Raw genomic sequence first — 18,011 nt, 5'->3', positions numbered from 1 at the left:
TATATAAATATTAATATATTTGGTTTTTACATATCTTTGTTTATGGACACAAAACCGTTCCATTCTTCTCTCAGTCTTTAAATTATATTTATTTTAATTTCAAGATGAAAACCAAGAAACTAAGGTAGTAAAAATAAATCTGCACTTGTAGGAAATGGTGTGCACTCTCGTGCCTGGCAGCAACTGCAAACAAAATGGCCACTGTCTCAGGAGACAGGTAATTTCTCATTGAGTTAAAGGTCTGGTACACAATAAAGTCATCACAAATCTGAAGGTTTTCCAATAGGGGCTATTTTGTCACTTTCTTCCATTCACCTTTTTCAGGGAAGTTGTGTATTCTGAAATAAAAAAAATGCTGCGTGTTAATTTTGTTTTCCCTGCAATGATTTTCAGGAATTCGGTCTCAAGCAACACCTGGCAATCTAAAAGTTTCCCAGCTTCTCAGGTTCTTGCGAGTATGAAGATCTGGGCTGGAAAACTCAAGGGAACAGCAACCAAAAAAGGTTATGATGGGTTTGGCTTAAAATTGCACACAGTGTAACAGAAAATCAGTGATTCTTTGCATTCAGGCCCCAGTCAAAAATAAGTGGAGCAAATGGGATAATAAAGGAATAAAGTCATGCTCAGAAGTGTAACAGGCACTTTGAATCTCAGAAAAGCTTCACTTTGTGTTGTGAGCAAAGTTGCTGAAAATAATTTCATGCAAACTGCTTCCACCCATGTTAGTTTTACTAACTTTGTGTTAGTTCACTGACTTTGATTAGTCTTCTATCTTGACTTTATCATTTTAGAGTTTTGCAAAGCTGATAAAAACACAGAAGTTCACACAGAACAATTTATTTGGATTTCAGCCAAACCTTTGATAATATTGTGTGGCATGAGCTTCTGTATCAGCAAAAGTAGTTCATTTTTTAATGATAAGGTAAATAGTTCTTTACAAATTATTCTACACCTTGGGGGTGGAGGAAAATCTTATATCCTGTTGATCTATAAATTTTAAATGTTTTCTTTGAGTGAACATCTACTCCACATTACACCAATGACTTATTTACAACACTTCTTTTTGTGGGGGTAGAGGGTTCATTCAAATGACCTCCCTTTTCTTGTTATTTTTGAAGTTGTACTGGGATCCCCACCTGTAGGTTCTTTGTTATGTCAAGTAGCTCTAGTTTCTGTAGAATTAGAGCTACAATGAACTTTCTAATAGAAATTGAATTCAAGCCCTCTTTATTCTTCCTTCCAGTTTCTAATTGTACTACATTTCCTTCCACAGAATACTTGCCTGGGACAGGTTCTTGTACTGTAGGGTACAAACTCTGCAAATGTCTCCTTTTTGAATTTTTTTGACAGCATAGTTGAAAACCTTTCCAGCGTGAGTTTGATTGAGTCCACTCTCCAAGAGGACTGATGCTTTTCAGTTACATGCTTTTCTTCTCTATGATTTTCTTAATCTCTGGATTATTCAAATTGTTTTGTGAACTTCCTAAAATACCAGCATAGAGTAAGGAGCTACTGGGTCAACAGGTCTGGCTACAATGGCAAACTAGATGAGGATGAAGTGCTGCAGTCCTTTCACATTTAAAACTCCTGTTGACCTCGATGAACCATAAGAAGACAGTCTGGTTGTAACTGTCTTCAGCTTAAAAAGGATGTTCAATGGGTAAAGAGGACTGGAGACAATATTTCTTCACTTTAGGAATGACTAGAAGAAGTACACCTTAACTTGCCTGTGCAAGTCTCTCAGTGCTTCAGGTTTTTTTGTAGCAGCTGCTGAGCTTCCACAGCTTTTACTTTCAGGGTATTTAAAAGTTTATTTCATTCTTAAGAAATGACACTATTCTACTGTATTTTTGCTCTACCTTCTTATAGGAGATTTAGAGTGTGAATTCCAGAATAAGAGCTACTTTTAGTCTGGGTGGATGGTGGTGCTCAGTTTTGAAAAGTCTCAAGATTTTATCTTGAGTTTCAATATTTGCTTCTTCCTTTATAACTGCCATTCTTGAACATGAATGAACCCATGACCATTTAAAGCTTCTTTTTCTCTAAGTGTGTTTCTACCCCTCACATTTGTAACATCTGAAAATACAAACACAAATTTGATTAAAGGTTAGGAGTTTTTAAGCCAGTATCATTATTTTTTATGCCTGTAGGACACCAGTTTTAGAGTTAGCAAAATTGAATGTTTCAATATGAGTTTGAAACCAAGGGACTTAACAGAGCCTTAAAGAATAGCTGAAGAAAAAAAGAAGAGAAAAGAAAAGGAAAGAAGGAAAGAAGGAAGGAGAGGAGAGGAGAGGAGAGGAGAGGAGAGGAGAGGAGAGGAGAGGAGAGGAGAGGAGAGGAGAGGAGAGGAGAGGAGAGGAGAGGAGAGGAGATGGAAGGGAAACTAAAAAAATTAAGATCCTTTTTTTCTCTTTTTGATTACTTCCATATAATATTTGCTGGATTTGCAGGTCAAAAATCTATTTCTTCCAGCTCCCAACCTGCAGCTTCCACCTGCAGTTTGAAAGAAAAAAATATTTATTCTGCCTCATAGGTCATTGCTGGTAACAAAAATACTGCAATAGGAAATTAGCTGGTAATTTTGGATGATACACAAAACAGAACAGAAGCCAGCTCACCCTCCCAGAGCCCCACGGCTCCGCAGTGCTAACAATAGTAAAAAGAGGCTTTTGGTCAGAAAAGCAAGCAGCTCTAATTGCAGGGTGCTCGGGCAACAGCTCTGGTGAGTAAGAGTGTGCCTCACAGCGGCAGCCTGGCTGCCCGGCCCTCTGCTCGGAGCAGCCAGTGCTCAGCCCGGGGATCCCCCAGGGCTGCCCCACCGCCCGCCAGCCCCCAGCCGGGCCCCCCATCGCCAGGGTGGAGGACAAGGAGAGAAGAGAGCTACCAGCTTTGGGGGGGTGAGCTCCTTTACATGGAAATGCCAGCGGAGGCGAGATGCGCTCTGCTCAGGTGGATTGAGGCGCAGGAGCAAACAGGAGGCAGCTCCGCCGGGAGGCGGAGTGACGGCTGGAGCATCTCCAGCCTGGACAAGAGCTGGTCTTCTTCTTTCTTCCTGTCCCTAAGAAAGAAATTACAGTCCCTTTTAAAAAGATTGTGTTCCTCAGGCTAGGATTAGTTTTCTTAACTGATCTCCACGAAAAACTACATCTTCAGATCATAATTTTCAGAGGTTTTGAAAGAGTTGTGGCTCTGTCTCCCATAGGAGAGGGAGAACACGGCGTGAACTAGGACTACAAGTCTGTTTGTTCACAGTCTGTTCCTGGGAAGAGCAACTACATGCATGAACAGCTTGCAACCCCTTACAAGGTTAAAATCTTGCCTGTGGCAAGGATTAGTTTAGTGAAAATGCATAAATAACATGGGTTTGTCTGCAAGGATACATTCAGGTGTCTGACTCAGTAATATTACCAAGAATAATTAACTCAACAACCAAGAAAACACACATATACACAAATGAGGTGATGATGTTTGTGAGATAAATTTCATTTATCATAAACTATTTCACCTCCCTTCTTCTCTGTATGCCATCTAGACCTCTGAGACTAATTTGAAATATGTTAAGAACCAAATAACAAAAAATACAATCAGCTAAATTAAGTTTTACTCTCCTCTTCAAAGGTGGAACAAGCGTAGGTCTTGGATAAAGTGGCATTTAGTGCTGCACCTGGAATAGATTCAATGAGGGAAACAGTACAGGAAAGGGAGAACTCTAGAGATGGCAGAATGCAAAATTATGGCATTGTGAAACACGGAGCAGATATTTTGGGGTAATTTTAGAGGATTCTTAAATCATAAATGTTCTCTACTAGATTGTCTAATTTGACTCGTGTAAAATCAGCAACTGATTCTAGAAGACAATGAGAATATACTCAGAATAAAATAATATTTAACATTCAGATGCAGGGTTCTTCAGGATTATATTGTTTCCTCAGCATTTTGGAGCTAGTTTCATTGGCAAACCCTGTAAAAAACCACAGATGTCTGTCACTGGAAGAAATTAACTTTATCCAGTTTGTTTCTTCCCACAGAAGTAGACAACCATTTCATTCCTTTTGGACATGTGCCAAAACCTTTTGAATAATCAGATAGAGATGCCTTGGAGTTGTGAACAGTTGTACTTCTGCTGTAAACCTACAGTAGCTCTGTGTTGTTTTTTTACTGTGAACCCTGCTTGAGGAATGCCTGCTCTGTGGGTTTTATCTTCTCCTTTCTGGTAGAGTTACTGAATATAGTTAGTTTCTGTGCTGGCTTGCAATGTAATGAAGCCATGTGAGATGACATGACTGGTCAGAGGAGGATTGCTAGAATACAATATTGCCCTCAAACACCTGCTGAATAAAGTAGGCTGAAGCAGGAGGGGACATCTCCACTGCACCAGGCAAGAAGAGACAGAGACTTCTTGCCAAATAGGATAAAAAAGAGAAACCCCTCTTTGCTTTCAACAGAGGAAAGAAAACCTTTTTTTCAGTTCTGAAAGTATTTATGGAAGGGAACGAAAGGAAAACATTGACTTCAGTGGATGTGCATCTCCTGCTACAGAGCTTCAGCCCAGAGTCAGGCAACACTCTTTTCATGTCAAATGACAACACCTGGAATTTTGCTCTAGTAAGGCTACAGAATTTGGCCCATTAAAAATGACTAGGTTATCCTCCAATTTTCCATCAGCTTTACAAAGCCAAATTCTTTTTCTTGTTTACATTCATGTAAATCCATAGGGGAAGTAAGATGAAGTCATTAGTCCCTGGGTTACAACATTGTAAAATTTTGTTTTTCTAAATTCCATGACTCAGCTTTTAGGGACTTGTTCTGTTATCATTTTCACAAACATTCTCAATCCCAGGAAAATTCATCACCTGGCAGTCCTTTTTTTTCTTTCTCAAGAAGCTTAATACTGAAAAGGAATCAAAAACCACTTAGGAGGTTTTACTTGGAACTACAAGTATCGTAGAGGTACAAGGTTTGCCAAGTGGCAAACCAGCCAAATTCTGCAAATCCTAAAATCACAGGAGTATTTCTTTCTCTTTGAAAATGACTCACGGTTTGAAGGACTGCTGATGTGAACAGGGATATGCAGAATTTGGCCTTTTCTGTCTAGGCCAAACTCATGGCTTTGCTGTACATAGTTAACCTGCATTTTGTTTAAAGGGATCCCATCAGGAAAGTGGAAACAGATTTTTCTTAACTTAGTGCTTACAGTTGAATTTTAAAATGTTGCCTTTGTCAGAGGTTAAACTGTTCCCTGCCTTGCTCTTATAAGCATTTTAAACTATCTACATTAAATACTGTAAATAGGAAATACAAGGAACGAAGACAAAATCTAAGCATAAATAAATGTAAAACAAAAGGGCAGTTTCATTGTTCTTATTAAAATGAATAAAATGTCCATCCAGCTACTTGTGTACATCCAGCTGATATTTGTACCAATGAAAAAAAAAGAAAAAAAAAAAATTCACACCAGAATAACAATTTATTCTGTGAATTAAAATATTTAGACAGCCTTATTTGCAATGGTGAACACTTGGACACAGAAGCAAAGCATGTATGCACATGATTAAGTGCTTACTAATGCAGATAATGCTCCAAAACTGGGGTCAGAAGTATATAGTATATTTCAGAATACACAACTTTCTTGAAGGTCTTGACTTGTTTTCTGTGTGGAAAGTTGGAACTTTTTCCCATGAAGGTGTATCTAGAAATGTTTATATACGCATCACTGAACCTATTGTGCCTCCTGTCCACCCTCTCTCAATGTCAATATACTCTGCATAACATGATCAGTAATGCAGCAGTGTAATTAGCTAGAGAGATCTAACTGTATATTAGTAAAAGGCCTAAGGAGAACAAAAATCTGTCTTCCAGCAGGAGTGCCTGTCTAAACACTTGTTTCCAGCCTCTCAGGTTTTATGTAAAATACAGTGCATCTCTTCCCTAACAATACCTATAAATAAATGGACTGTGTTCAGTCAATATTTACTCTTTAAAAAATTACTCACTGGCTAATTACTCCATTTCTCTTCTACTTATTTTCTTGCTTCTACTTTTCTCTACCTTGCTCTATAGGTTCCTGTAGTTTCTTCTCACTGTTCTAGATTTAGCATTAATTTAGTTGTATTTTCATTTTTGTACTGATTTTCTCCTTTTAAATTCTTTGTTTAACTCTCTTTTCAGTTTGCTCTTCATTTCCTCTACCTACCATGTTCTCTTATTCTATTTTCTGCTTTCTTTAGTTCCTCTTTTTGGAGCCTCTCTCCTGGCTGTCCTTGCTTTTGCTTTATTCACCTGCACATTCCTTTTCTCCTTGGCTCTCTACTCCCTTTTTTTAGCTGGTGCTCCCCTTCACTGCACCCTTTATGTTTATATCCCACGTGTACTATATGGAACTACCCCAGACAAGACCAGGCTGGAAGCTTCTCTTATCAGGTTTCTCTGCGAAGTGTGTGACAAGATTTAACTGTATGAGGAATGGCAAAGAATTTCCTTTAATGTGGCAAAATCTATGAAACTTTTAAGAGTCTGGAATTTTTTTGGTAAGTAAATGTGACAGTCTGAACACTACTCAGTAATACTGATGCATAGGTGCAGCTACAAAAGGCCACTTTTTGAGGGGGCTTGTCAAGGCAGTGAAGAAAAGGTTTGTCCAAATGTTCAAAAAGACAAAATCATGAGAGAGAAGCAAGCAACCAGGAGGCAACAAACAATCCTGACTGACTGTAAGCATGTTTCTTGTTCTGAAATGTATTTTACACCGGAAGAGCAATAACCCCCAAATAGAAAGTCCTCACCCTAGAAAAATCCAACTTACAAAACCAATTTTAAAATTGGCTCTATATTTTTTGTATTTTCCAGTGTTTTCACACTATTTCTTCTCTTCACTTTCTTATCTTTTTCTCCTTTAAGAAGTTTCCTCTTACAACGAGCAGCAGTTGGCTTCCCCTGCTTTCCTCCTGTGCGTTCTGTCTCTGTCTCTCTGGATCCCTCTTATCACTCTTTCTCCATTCTGTGTTCCTTAGTCTGATTCTTTATGCTCTCTCTTTGTATTCAGCTTTTAACTCAGATGTTTTATTATAATTTCATCACTGTATAGGTCTTCTATGCTTGCTTCTTTCCACACTAGAATTTGTACTTTTATGCTCTGCTGGCACAGACACAGAAAATGCCTCGCTCTCCTTTCACTCACATGTGCTCTCATTCTCTCCTATGCACCCACATTGCACCAGCACTTCAAAACCAAAATAAATATGTGGATACATGAAACTTTCCCCAATATGAGTTTGTACATGTAGGCTCCACAAATCTACTCAAAGCCTGCTTTCAGGCTCTACACCAGACCATGAATTGTAATACAACCTCCAACTAAAACACGTTCAACCTCTCTTCAACACATGTACATCACTTTCTTCCAGAACTGTTTTTCACATCTGCACAGAAGCTCCTTCGCACTTGTTTTTTTCTCTTTACCTGATTGATCCATCCTTGGATGACTTTAAATAGAGAAGTTCAGATTTTGAATGATGAGATATCAGCTAGACTGAAAGTAGGCAGGTGGGTGTTGAGGGGATACAAGTTTGCTCCACCAGTTTGGAAAATCTTTCCTGGTGTTCTCAGGAAAGGTTTTTTTAGGTGTTTATTCCTGGAAGGAATAAGGGGCATCTTTGTTTTGAAAAGTAGTATTTTGGTAGCAGCTTGCTGAGCAACCAGCCTGGAACTGTATCCTTACTAGATATTGATATGATTTGACTTTTCAAAGAGCAGTATTTATAGTATACTTTTGTCATGCTTGATTTTAGCCTTCTGTGCTTGCCCTCAGACAGGTCAGAGAAGAAACTAAGAACTAAGACAAGAGCAGTTTCATGACAAAAGTGAGGTTCCTTAAAGCAGTGCAAGAAAGGACAACCGTAACTATAGATTCTCATGTGACTAATGACCAAGGTGTAAGTGGTACAACACTAGCAACCCCCCTCATGATTGGCTAAGTGGCACAGAAAGGCTCATATGCTCCTCAAAGAGTCTGATTTTGTCAGGAGTTGGGAAAAAATATTTTACTTTTCTTCAGGTAGCATCCCCTCCTCTTGCCTACTCAGCTAAAGACAGTACAGAGATACGACTTCCAGCCCTTGTGCTGAAACAGTAGTTTGCAGTCTACCAAATGTACTGAAGGTCAGCAGGACACTCTTGGCATTGCAGATATATCTCCAATCTACGTCACATGGGAGGGAAAAGCAAGGACTTGTAGATGTCATGGTTCAATCCAGCTGGACTCTTAGTCTACACGAGGAGTGAGAGAGCCTTAGCATGTGGCACGCACCAGCTACTCCGTGAAGATACAGAAGAAGGCACTTTGCCAACAGCACTTCAAACTTATGCTTCTTGGCCTCTGCAACGTTCCCCTTGTTCACAGCCTCTCAGCTTCCATTAAACTTTCCCATGTTGATCACTGATGTACTTAAAACCAGGATCATGACTACAGTTTATTAGACCTGTCTGTTGCCCTGTGCTTTTTCTCTTCAATGCAAAACTGTGTAATCCAAAGCACACGTGCTGCCTGCAGCCCTCAGCTGTTCTCAGGCTCCCCACTCAACCTTATACCAACCTAGCTTACTTCTCAGCTTCACTGCCAGATTTTTCAGGGAAAAAGAGAACTATTCAGCTCTTCAGACTGATGAGTGTGTGTACAGTGTGGCCCAGGGTTTTGGTTTCTCAGATACAAAACTGGGGATCTGGTTAAAACACGTGACAGCTTTGGACAGGGTGTGTAAGTTTATTTTTGATGGCTACCCAGGCACAATGGAGATGAGGAGGAAAATTATATGTAGTGAGAGCTCAACTTAACATGAGGTTCCTATGCAGGTATGTTGCTTCCTTAATTTCAGGAATTCCAAAATGTTTCCAGGGCCCCCAGTTTAGAGGTAACCTTGGCTCATAGTGCCAGCCAGGGAAGTTGTCAGTGGCTGCCAGCAAGAAATTCTGAAAGACTTGCCCCTTACTTGTGCCCTAGGAACCTCAGGATGTTTTCTGTCTTACAGATAAAGCAGAGTAGGAAGTATCATGGACTTAGATACTAACTCTGAGACTCTGTGCTTATCTTACAGCCAACTGTGGCCAGTCTTTGGTAATGATCGGACTAAACCATCAATTAAACGTTTGTATCATTTCAGAACAAAATATTAACCACTTTCTAAACACCTAGTTATTATTTGCATAAAATGATGTAATATCCTTTTTAGAGTCACCTAATTTCTCCTATGGGAAGCAGTTTCCAGGTTGATTCATCTATATGCCAATTATGCTACAGGACAGACCCTCGTTCAGTGGGTTTTGTTGAGAGCTTGATATTGCTTTGGTTTAAAATCTGCATAGTAGCAGCTTCTTCCTTCATTATGTGTGTGACAAAGCAGATACACACAATATCCCTGAAGTCTGAAACCACAGAAAGCTCCACAAAAGCATTATTTAGTCTCATGTGTTAAATAATGTCCAGGAGCCTAGGACATGCCTACACTGCTGATGAAGGAACTTCTGCCTGAGCCAGCGTGGGTTGATAAGCAGGAGAAATGTGCCTGAACCAACAAGTTCTGTCTTACGCCATCCTGCTGCCAGCCCCTGTCTGGCTCATTTGCACAGCAGTGATCTGTGCCATGCCAGCTTGCTGACGTGGCTCACTGCGAGCTGAGGGATCACTGCTGCGCTCAGCAGGGAGACAAGGCTAACGAGTACCTGACTTCTAGGGAGTGGTAGTGGGCAGGAGGAGGAGATGCAGAAGAGGGAAGGAAGGCTGACTCCTGTCTGCTTTTTTCCATTGCATTTTCATTTTATATTCTCATCATCTTATTTACATATATTTTTATTACTTATGTTTATGCTTTTCCATACTATTTTCTCTCCTTGCTTTTATTAGATTAAGAAAAATATTTATATTTCTTCCAAGACTCTTGAATGCACAGCAAACCCTTGGTGCAGCTACTGGAGAAAGATGATATAGGAAGAAAACAACTTCAGCATGATGCTGCCACCACAGCTATCAGGGAACATATCTCACACCTTTACATATAAGTACTGTAACCAATAGGCAAGCATATAATATTATGCCATTGAAACAGAATTGAGGCATCGTGCTGAAGACAGAAATATTCCATAGCTTTTGTGTCAAGGTCAGTCTTACCAAAAGGAGAAAAACGTGCACTGGGACGTGTGTCTGGTGATACAGCTGCATGTGTATGTTTAAGGGCAGAAAGTCATAAACGACTTTTAACAAAAGCTTCTGACACTGCAAAACTAGTTTGCTTCTGTATGTACAGAATTATTTTTTAGCAAGAGTGATCCTGCAGCACAAAACCAGATAAAATAAGCAAGAAGTACTCTGACAGATAGAAAACCCAGCTATATACCTTTTTTTAAGCAGAGATTTTAAAAAGTGAGCCTCTGTCCCATGTAAGTGGGAAGTGGATAGTTTTCCTTTTTTCTTATACAGCAGGTTTCAAGGCAGGGATGTGGAAAATATCTGCAAACAAACTTTGCAAGACACAGACTTAAAAGTGCTTGTGTCTAACTTTCTGATAAGGTAACCAGACATCAGGGAAAAACTTTCTTGCCTCTCAAGAATATTTGAGTTATCAAGATGAATTGGGCGTAGAATAAAGTGTATGTAAGGGCAGCTGGATAATTGAAAATAGAAGCTCTTGAGAATATAGCAGAGCCATTTTGGAAGCAAATTCTGTATCTAGCGAGCCAGAGGCACAGCAAAATAGCCAAACTATATCAAGAATATCCAGGAACCTGGTGAGCAGATGTGAGACATGCAGGGAAATGTGGTCCAAACAGCAACAGAGACTATGAAAAACTGCAGCATCCCTAGAGAACTTGGAGCATAATGGGAATGGACCTTTTGAGAAAATGCACCAAAATAAGCTAAAATTTTGAGTTAGAAGTTGCTTACATGGTAAGTATTCATACATGTCTTGCAAATGTAAAGTTAAAGCACTGTCACAGTTCTGCATAAACTTAGCCCCTATTACTTAGTTTTTGCACTGCATGTTGTGGATTGAGACTGTTTAACTGAGAGACACTAACTTAACCCAGGAGTGTGTTAACTTGGGTGGTTGCAATCATCTGAACACAGTATGAGACTGTATCTCTGCAAAAAAGCAAAGAAAATATATAGTCTGCCATTCCAGAATAAATAAATGCATGTACCAAGAGCCTGTACAGCATTGTGAGGCCACACACAATGTCATCAACATATTTCTGCATCCACAGCACCAGCATCCATGTCACTAGTGGTGGTGAGAGGATGAGGAAGAACAGTGTGTATGAAAAGATGAGAATTCACTACCACCAAAAACCTACTTGCCTACTAAACAGGAAACTTTGAAGTAACTGGGGATCTCCCCAGGACAAATTGTGACCTTGAAAACACTCAGGGCATTGAAGAAGTAAATTCTTGTTGATATAATACAGCAATGGGCAAACATGTGTTTCTCTGAGACATTATTACAACACCAGGACATTGGCATTGCTATGAAGGATAGTAAAATCTACCTCCACTGAGCTATGATCAGCGCTGCATTGAGAAACTACAGCCACGGGAAGGACTGAGTGTGAGACAGTCACCATCAGAAGATAAACAGTAATTAAACTCCTACGAGCTACATCCAAGGCTCTGTGCTACAGCATAGTGTGGAGCAACACCTCTCCAAGCCCTAAGGAAAATACCTTAGATCCCACACACAGTTAAGAAAAGAGAAAAAGAGAGATGAGTGTGTTAAAATATGTATGATGGTAATGCTGTTAAGACTTCAAGGGTGTGTAACAGAATGCTAAGCACATAAATTGACCATGGTATTTGCACTTAATTTTGGTATCTCAAATAAATGCAGTAAATGGGACATTAGTATAAATATATTGCCTATGGGGACATTGTCACAAGGTAATTTACTGTATACAACATGTCCATCCTTACCAGGTAATGTTGGGTGGTATCAGTAATAACTATGAGCTGAATGCCCATCTATGCTGCCTCAGAAAATACAATGGCAGTATCAGCAGCAATACCTACATCAGCTTTAATCTAAATAGTTCATGCAACAACAGTGATTATGCACAGGAACAAGGTTTAACACAAGCTTCACTAATCTCCTGGGGATGAGTGGCTGGTTTATGTAGGTGCCTGTGCAAGCCACCAATTACTGATGACATTGTCTGAAGTGGTGTGAGGATCTTTACTCATACTCCAAAATTAATTGTAAAGTGACTTTGAGGAGGCACTTGGTTAGAGAAGATAGCATGCAAGGCTGAAGGAATATTGCCAGGCTATTGAATTGCCTTGAGTCTCTCTCTACCCTTGCTTGAAAACTGAATGATCCCAGACTTCACTGTCATGTGGATTTGGAGAAACTTGCCTCCAGGCACCCCCTTGCCTCCCCATGTTCTCCTTACAATCTCCTGGGACCAGTGGTGCCCAGGGAGTGGATGCCAGAGGACATTTCTCTTCCTAGCCCAGCTCCTCTGCAATGTGGAAAGGTGGAGAGCAAGATCTGCTGGATGGGTGGAACCATGGCCCTCTCCTCTCCTCTCCTCTCCTCTCCTCTCCTCTCCTCTCCTCTCCTCTCCTCTCCTCTCCTCTCCTCTCCTCTCCTCTCCTCTCCTCTCCTCTCCTCTCCTCTCCTCTCCTCTCCTCTCCTCTCCTCTCCTCTCCTCTCCTCTCCTCTCCCCACTCTACCCCACTCCACTCCTTCTTCCCTTTCCTCTACTTCTTCCTTTCCCTCTGCTTTCCTCCCCTTCCCTGTCCTTTGTCTTCTCCTCCCTCTCCAGTTTATTTGCTGTGGAGTGGAGCACCTGAAGCTATTGGACACCCCACATACAGAGACACATGTACGAGTCAGACAGTGAGAGGAATTCTTTCCTGCACCCAAGTCCAGCTATGTTCAGTCTGGATATAATTTGGTCTTACATAAGGAAGTTAAAACCTCTTCTGATGTAAAAGTTTTCCACTTCTAGATTACTCATAACATAAAAAAAATGTACTTCATCTCTGAGTGCAGATGATCAGTAACCTACTGCATGTAACCTCTCAGGGGGCACTGCAACCAGAAGAGATCCTAAGGGTATATAGCCAGGAGGACTTATGCATTGGTAGGATTCGTGATGAACTAGTTTTCATTCCTGATGTTTACAATCCATAGAGGATGCTGATAGATTACACAGGCTATGGAGAAGAGCCGTGGGACTCATTAGAGAATCCAAAAATATGTTTTATAGCAATAGACTCCAAGAATCTAATCGGCTATTTTAAGAAAGAAGATGGGATGATCACAGACCATGAGTATCTATGGCGGGGATATGATTTTGATAAATGAGAGTTAGTCTAGCAGACAAAGGCATAATAAGATATAATTGCTGGAAGCAGAACCAAGGCAAATTCAAAATAGAAATAAGGCACAAAAATGTAAGGGGAAGAATAGCTGTTCCTTGAAACAATTCACTAAGGGTTGTGGGCTCTCCATCACTGGAAATATTTTAATTGAGATTGGCTGCTTCTCCAAACTTTGTGCTCCAGTTCAAACAGGAATTAATTCAGGGAAGTCCCATGGCTTGTATTATAAAAGAGGCCAAGCCAGATGATCACAGTGGTCCCTTCTGACTTTATAATTTATGAGCTCTGATATAATCAGACCTTAGCACATTATAGCCATAGGCAAAAACACTTCCTATTCATCACGGATTATTCTGAGAAATGTTAGCATCTTCTCATTATTTCATCAGGATAAATCAGGCATTACAGTTTATGGCTTTGTTAAACTGGTAAAACATAACTGTAGTTTCATGTGTCTTTAACTCATTACCTCAAAAAACCTCAAAACGTTTACCTAGCTCATCCTAACTATTCAGCGTAAAAAGGGTTTAAATGTTGAGAACAATGAGTTCAGGCTCCAACACCGCTGAGTTGTCCTTCAGAAAAAACACACAAAATGTATCTTAATAAATGAGCAACCCTAAAGTAAACCCTGCATCACTATCACCTGGATGTAACTACACCTAATGTCCCCTTGATCTTTGCACAGAACTCTCATTGCGTACACAGCAGGAGCAGTAAATGGCTCCAAGAAGGTAGATACTGTTTCACAAAAAGCTTGAAGACAAACACAGACAGCAGAGAAGTGCTGATTTAGTAACAGAATATTTTACAGCAAAGAAGGTCACAAATTGGCAGCATTAAAGGTTTTCTTTTGGTTAGTTGACAAGTGTGAAAAAATGCTGTACAGAACAGGTAAAGTGCCAGCAATATTTTTATTTTCAAAACCTTATCTTCACTTAGATCTTCTTCAGTAGAATGTCATCAGTCAATCATAAAGCTAGCTGTTCCAGCCAAATACTTTTACCATTACACAATCCTGTGTGAGTACTGGGTTCACGCAGTGGAGATATAATCCTGCAAATTTTGAAGATAATGTTTTCTAATCCAAAAAGAGCCCATTTCCCCTTTATAGATTAGGAAATTGATAATTTCAGAAAGTGGCTTTTAAAACAAGTTGAATTCCTATTCCAGATAGATTGTCCTAACCAAATTTACAGAGTTGGGCCTTTCATTATGAGGCAGAAAGACAGTCAAATAATTTATCCCCAGCAAGTTTTTCATGCACAGTTGAGACAGTATCTTCTCATCAGCTTCACAGAACTCATCTGACTTTTTAACTAATGTACAATTTGAGAAAAAACAGATAGCTAAGAACAAGCAATGGACTTACTGGTGACTTTAAATGGAAAAACCAAAGACTTCTTTTTTTAATACCATGTAGCTAGTTGTGTTGTGTGTAAGCCACTATTCACACCATCTAAATTTACCTCAATAGTCTAGATCAGACTGATTGTTGCTTCTTTTTTTTAAAGTTCATGAAGAATTAGTGATTCTTTTAAAATTATAATTCTATTTTTCATAATCACAACTAAAGAAATTTCTAAGAGCTGCAGAGTCTCATTAATAACCTTTCTTCAGAGATAGGTTATACTTTAAATGATGATAGATGTCACATAATATTGCCACAAATCATTTACATGCTTATCACCACCAATGCAGGTGATTAAAAAAGCATGTGGATTGACTTAATGAGCCAACAAGCAGAAACTTGTGGCTGAAGCTTAAGTATGATACAAAATTACCAGCAGGGCTCAAAATGGAGAATGTCTTCTTCAGTTTTGCTATTTTAGCGTAGTCCCAACTGCACCTTTCCAGTCACATTCTCCAAACCTTATCCCTCTTCTTGCTGCCTGTGACATTTTCCCACTGCCCTCACCTCTAGATCTCCTCCTTCCGCTCCTGACATCATCTCTTCTGTGCCATGGCTATTTCTTTAGCTTGACTTTTATATTTCTCCCACTGGACTTTTGCCTAAATTATGCTTCTTGAATTCAGTTTAAACCACTGAAAGCAAATCCAACATTTTGTCCTATGGTTTCTAGCACACAAATGTCATTACTTGAGTTGTACTTCCTTGTTTTTCAACCCCAAACTGGTACTTAGACACAGAAAACGTACAGTAAATATATTACCTATAGACATCATGCAATAATTTGAACACAGAAGATTAGATAAATGGTTTTGATATGACCGTTACCTTTTGGTAAAAGAGTTGTCTTTGTGGTGTAGCTTTTGATTACCACAGATGCATAGATTGACCTGCATACACCAACAACTAAACAGTCATGCTGTTGTGCACTATCAGGAGGGGGAAAAAAAAATCTATTGGCTGGAAAAACAAATGAAAGGCTATTTATTTCAGTCCCAAAGATGAAGAAGCAAAGCAACCTAACTGAAAGCTAAACCCCTGAAAAGAGCATTGCATCTCTGAGAAGATGAAAGGAGAGTGTCAGTGATATCTGGTGATTTATAACAGCCTTGCAATTGCAGGCTGTGATGTGTGAATGTGATGTTTTCCTAATAAGAGGAGTAAGTGCTCCGAGTTGATCCTTAAATAAATGTATAAAGTGCTGGAAAGCACAAGCATGGAGTATGGCTTGAGAAGTGTAAATACAGATATTAAATGACTGCTCTTGAGTGCAAGAGGCCGGGTGATAGAACAATGAAAATGAAAGAATACAGTGTTTCTTAAAGAGTTTACTGTTTAGGGAGGAGAAAATGAACATACTGTCTTCAGTCCTACACTCCCTCTTTCTTTCTTCCTTTTATCATCTTGCCAAAATTGTTTGCTTTAGAAAAATAATGAAGATTTTTTAAAATAACAACCCACCTTATGCCTTAATATGTTGCTTCAATTCTTCAAAGTGCTCAGCAAACATTGCTAAGTCTTCCTAACAACATGGCTCTAAAATATTACTATGAGATAGGGAAACTGAACTCTGTGGATGAAATGATTCAGCTGGGGTCCCATATTTAAAGCTTCTAAGTGACACTGTTTTAAAAATAATTATTATATTAATAAACAATGCTGTTAAATAGCTGATAGTGGAATCAAAGGTGGAACACAGGATTTCCTGCTGCTTCTTTTAACATTGTGGACCACACAGCCTGACTGTAGAAATCCATTTAATAGCGTTCTTCTTCAGTATGTTCTTACTTTTATGTATGAGCCTCTTACCAATGAGTAATCAATTCCTGAGCTATCAGTTTAATAAGTTACACATTATGCCTCACTTATACATTTTATCAAATGGGATCTATGATCTATTCTAAACAGCTTGTGTGTTTGGAGTATGTTGGGAATCCAGTGTGACCTGGAGAGATCCAAATACTGCTGCATGCTCTGTGACTGCAGCAAAGGAACGTGATGGTCTCCACAACTTTCTGACTAGGAAAATATGCCTAGATTAGAAAAAACTGGTTCCACAATTGACAAACCAAACAGAAAGAATGAAGACTGCTAGCTCATTGAGAGTATGTGTCTTACTAATATCAAGGCTCCTTTCATAATCAAGGTGAAGCAAACTCAAGGGACAATGTGAGTTCATTTTGTTGTAACTGACCATGCTTTACTTTTTCTTTAAGGAAAGCTTATAATCTGTGAGTGACTTGCAGAAAAGCAAATTTACAACACCCTTCCCCTCACTTATCCAAATACCTAAGCTTCAGGTTTGGTCTGGTATGTCAGTAATAAACAAAGATTTAAAGCTTGTATGTACACATCAGAATAAGACAAATACTATAGAATGCTGATAGAATACAACAAAATGTGTAGATCTGTGTATTCCATAGGATGAGATAGTACTGATTTCTGAAAATATGTTCTTCATATGAGTCATCCCCATACAGATAATCTCTCCTACAATTGCAGTTTGAAGATCTCAGAAAGCTTTTTCCAAAAAATCAATTATTTGTAAAAATGTCTTCCAAGAATACTTTAAGACATGACTGTTCCGCACCTTTGATGACTTTACCAAAAAATTAAGCATTGCTGGGCACATAGTTTATAGGGAGCTGTGTCCTTCTGCTAACTCACTGAAATACCAAATCCACCGTTCTAGATCTGGAACACTCCCTTGAGGACTTTGTGACCATAAACCAATAAACAGATTACATTCATTCACATGTTTTTTTTCCCATCTGTGACAGATAATGTGGCGTGCCACAACTAAGGTAAATGGGATGGTCAAAATGCAGTTTCTTTCATGCCCTACAATTCATCAGCAGCATCAGGATATATGCCAAGACTTTCAGATTTTTTAATCAACTGCAGAGGCTGAACCCCAAAGGTTTAAATAAGGACACTGACATTTTTTAGTATCTGGATGGGGACATCACTGTCACAGAGCAGGAATACTGACAGTCCAGCTGCAAATGGGTAAAAATTGCACTGAAAGCAATCAGCTTGGGAGTATGAGGCAAGAACTCCCACAGTTTTCTTTCTTCAGCACCCCCAGCCAGCAATAAAAACCCACAGAACAGAAAAAGTTCATTTCAGCTTGGATTTTAGATGTTTAAAAAATAAGTATGTCACTTTTACACAGTGCCTGATGTATTAAGTATCAAATAACACAGGAATTCTTATATAACCCAGTAA

General features: G+C 39.3%; 1 protein-coding gene across 1 annotated transcript in view; it reads left to right on the top strand.

Annotated features, from left to right (window-relative positions):
- RIDA (reactive intermediate imine deaminase A homolog) overlaps positions 1–18,011 on the top strand; it is a 959,578-nt gene that overhangs the window by 569,064 nt on the left and 372,503 nt on the right. The window lies entirely within an intron of this gene.

The sequence above is a fragment of the Apus apus genome, chromosome 2 (genome assembly GCF_020740795.1).
Source record: "Apus apus isolate bApuApu2 chromosome 2, bApuApu2.pri.cur, whole genome shotgun sequence".
Classification (NCBI taxonomy): domain Eukaryota; kingdom Metazoa; phylum Chordata; class Aves; order Apodiformes; family Apodidae; genus Apus; species Apus apus.
The sequence above is the reverse complement of the archived record's forward strand: the minus strand, read 5'-3'. Positions and strand labels throughout refer to the sequence as shown.